Source organism: Otolemur garnettii, unplaced genomic scaffold (genome assembly GCF_000181295.1).
Source record: "Otolemur garnettii isolate 467f Iridium unplaced genomic scaffold, OtoGar3 scaffold00006, whole genome shotgun sequence".
NCBI lineage: Eukaryota > Metazoa > Chordata > Mammalia > Primates > Galagidae > Otolemur > Otolemur garnettii.
In genome coordinates, this window is record NW_003852401.1 from 26,291,458 (window position 1) to 26,295,383 (window position 3,926).

At 42.0% G+C, this 3,926-nt stretch overlaps 1 protein-coding gene across 1 annotated transcript in view; it reads right to left on the reverse strand.

Annotated features, from left to right (window-relative positions):
* Window positions 1–3,926, reverse strand: part of DOCK8 (dedicator of cytokinesis 8) — a 217,001-nt gene that overhangs the window by 168,298 nt on the left and 44,777 nt on the right. The window lies entirely within an intron of this gene.

Genomic DNA, 3,926 nt, shown 5'->3' on the forward strand with positions numbered 1-3,926 from the left:
GTTGGCCCAGGCTGAGTTTGAACCCGCCACCTTTGGTGTCTGTGGCTGGCACCGTAACCAGTGTGCTAAGGGGCACCGAGCCCAAATATTCATTGTTTTAAAGTAAGGAAATTTAGGTGGCACCTGTGGCTCAAAGGAGTAAGGTGTCAGCCCCATATGCCGGAGGTGGAGGGTTCAAACCCAGCCCTAGCCAAAAACTGCAAAAAAAAAAACTAAGGAAATTTAAGCTTTCCCTTGTCCCCTCATGCATATCAAAGGCAGTAAGATTCAATTTGTTCTGAAATCGAAAATTCTGACAATGCCAGAACCATAGCTGTCTAAAATTAATCTACCTAAAGCACAGTGTAGTATACAGATAACATAGTGATACCCAACTCAAATAACAAATCTGATCAGTATTTCACAAATAAGGATACTGAAAACAGGCAGGTTAAATGACTTGACCCAAATCACACAGTTACAAAGGACCTGGATTCTTTGTTATAGCACTGGGAAGGCCTCATGCTGCTCTGGATGGTTTGGAAACAGGGCATGATGTCTCCAGGGAGTGCACCCCTTGCAGGGTGGTCCTCATACCTACATGGCTGTTCACGACAGACAAGTCTTGTCAAAGTCCCCCACTGAATTTGGTGGCCCTTGTTCAGTTTTGGTTTTTCTACAGCACTGGGCACAATTGATCACTCTCTCCTTGAACTACTTTCTTCCCATGGCAACCAATTGTTCCAGGCTGTCCCCACCTCTGAAAACCCCCTATACTGGGAAACTCCTTAGTCCCTGGCAAGTTGGGACATTGGTCACTCTAGTTTAGGGATACCATTTTTTTCTAAGTCCTCTTCCTACTATGTAGCACCCTGGATTTACTCTTAAAACATCTCACTCCCAGATCTTCTCACCCACTCTCATGGCTTTAGAAATATATATTTTTAATTACGAATATCTATCAGCCTTAAAATTTTCCAATTAAACCTCAGCATCACCACATGGCCATGCAACAGGTCCCTCAAAGACCTCTCAAAGGTTACAAATTCACAACTGCCAATCTGCATTTCCTGTGCCTTCTAAGCCTCTGTACTTGAGCAAGAGGCAACTACATTTCTGCAAGTGCCCAGGCCTAAAACTGTGGAGTCAATGTTGATTCTTCTCTTTCCCTTGTATTCTACAGATAATCCATCAGAACATCCTATCCACTTTGCTTCTGAAATATACTATATCCAGAATCCAATTACTTCTTACTTCTCTACTGACACCACCCTATTCCAAAGCACCATCATTGCTTTCCTGAGTTATGGTGACATCTTCCTAACTGTCCTCTCTTCCCCAGTCTGTTTTCCAATAGCAGGTGGAACAACCCTTACAAAAAGTCAGATTGCCCTGGGCTTGTGCTCAATGCTGCCAGTGGCTTCCTGTCCTACTCGGAGAATACGCCAACATTCTCCTGTGGTCTCTGAGGCCGAAGACCCAGCCGTGCTCTCTCCATGATCTCATTTCCCACTGCCCGCTCTGTGCAGGTCATCTTCTGCTTCCTTGCCACACACTCTTGCCCTGGGGACTTTGCACTTGCTACTCATTTTGACTAGAATACCCTTTCTTCAGATATCTGTCAAGTTCACTCAGGATTCTGCCCAAGAATCTCCTTTCTAGATAGAGGACTTCACAGACTATCCAATTTAAAATAGCATCTCTTCTGTGTCACCATTCTCTTTCTCTGCTCCATTCTGCAAAGCCCTCGCCACCCCCAGTATGGTCTACATTCGCTTATCCATGTTTGTCTCCCATTCCAATATGCAAGCTCCAAGAGGATAGACACTTGATTCGTGATTGAATCGTCAGCTCCTACAGCAGTTCCTAACACACAATGAAACCCAATATTTCCAGGATGAATTAATAAGACAATCCTCAGGGCTCTCTACCATCTTGTAAGGAAACTGAAAGCAGTGATGTGCTTCTGACCTCAGTGGTTTAAAAACCCTTTGCTTTATGGACTAAATACTTTTCTGCTTCCACCAACAGCAACTTTCCACTGATGCCGCTGAGTAGAAGGTGCTGACCTGCCATCACAGACATCAGTCTATTTTCACCAAGACCGGTATTGTTGCCTTGCTTTACAATGACAATCACGCTTGCTTTGTGTACAGAATGCTTGCCACTTTTTCGTTGTATCTTCCATTGTGAATTTGCATGAAAACTAGACTGAGATTTCCATGTTCTATCATATCCCCTCCAGAGCAGTCAATAAAAACTAAGGGTAGCCCAACTTGAAAGATAAAGTACAAAAGAACAACAGAAAAGCGGACAGAAGGGCCATATTTATTAGGCAATTCACCAGCCTTAACAGTTGCTTTAGTGCACAGAAGCCAATACATGTAACAAAAAAATGTCTTCTAAGGTGTGAGATGACCCTTTTTTTTTTTTTTAAACATAAACGCTATATACAAACATGTCTTGTAACCATGGTGTTTTGGTACGTATCCAGGATGTGGCTTTTTACATCCTTTTCTTCAGCCAGAGCCGTTATGGTCCAGTTGATTCATTCCATTTCATTTCAAAACTTTTCTATTCTCATTTTTAAAAGTAGTCTATTTCCCTCCATAAAGAATGTCACTTACTATTCTTAATCACGTACACAGTGTCTCAAATCCTTCTTACTTCCTTCAGACAGACCCCAATCCTCTCTTGTCTTGTATGTTTCAATTTATTCTGTACTCCCAACAATCAGAAAATAGTATTTTAGAGTTTCACATGAACAGACGCATCAAATATAGAGTTGTTTGCCTGTGTAGGTGGCTGGCAGCAGAGGGTCTCTGGTCACCATGCTACCATGGCGACTGCAACAGAGAATGCAGAGGCCAACGGGTGAGACGACACATGCTAGGATATTCACTAGCCAGAGCTACACTCTGTGTCTCTAGTCACAAAGGACTCTGGCAGGAGTGTCGTCAAATAGACCCAGGAAAAATTTATCATCCTGTCCAGAAAACCAACTCTAAATCGTGGATACCCTTCATGTTAAAAAAATGCAAAAATTTAAGATATTTTATCTACTTTGAAAATGTGTACACACAATTATCACCACCATTGATGATTAGAGTTAAAACCCAAAAGCCTGATAAAACAAAAAGAAAAAAACAACATCAAACACATGCCCTTCCTCTCATTGATCAGATTTATGATGGAAGCCACCATATCTGTAAAAGGATATAGGTTTAGGATTAGCAGGTGGTCCTTGATTACCACACCTGTAATTCAGGGCATACACACAGGGCGACAAAAGAAACTTTACCTTTCTTACAGTATTTTCCCTATTTGTGATATTTCTACCTTTAAATTTAAAGTTCTTTAAATGACTCTCAACTTGGTGTCCAGGGAACTTTAAAATACTGATTGCTCCTCTGTACCCCAGGGAGTTGTGATTTAATTGTTCTGTGGTGGGTCTAGATACAAGTATGTTTCTAAAGGTCCCTGGGTGATTCTAATATATAATCAGGACTGAGAACCCTTCCTCTAAGTTAGTGGTTCTCAACCTTCCTAATGCCTCCTAATGCTGTGACCCTTTAATACAGCTCCTCATGTTGTGGTGACCCCCTACCATAAAATTATTTTCGTCACTACTTCATAACTGTAATTTTGCTACTGTTATGAATCATCATGTAAATATCTGATATGTAGGATGTATTTTCATTGTTACAAAGGGGTCGCCACCCACAGGTTGAGAACTGCTGCTTTAAGTCTTCTCAGCCTGCTCCATTAAGCCTAGCAATTGTTCTTCTGAAGACCTGCCCACTTGAAGCTAGGACAGACCCTCTGTATGATTTGTCCTCCCAAATGGATTAGAAAGCCATTCAGAGCTGAAACCATCTTTTAGTCATCTTCTTTTTTTTTTGAGACAGAGCCTCAAGCTGTCCCCCTGGGTAGAGTGCTGTGGCATC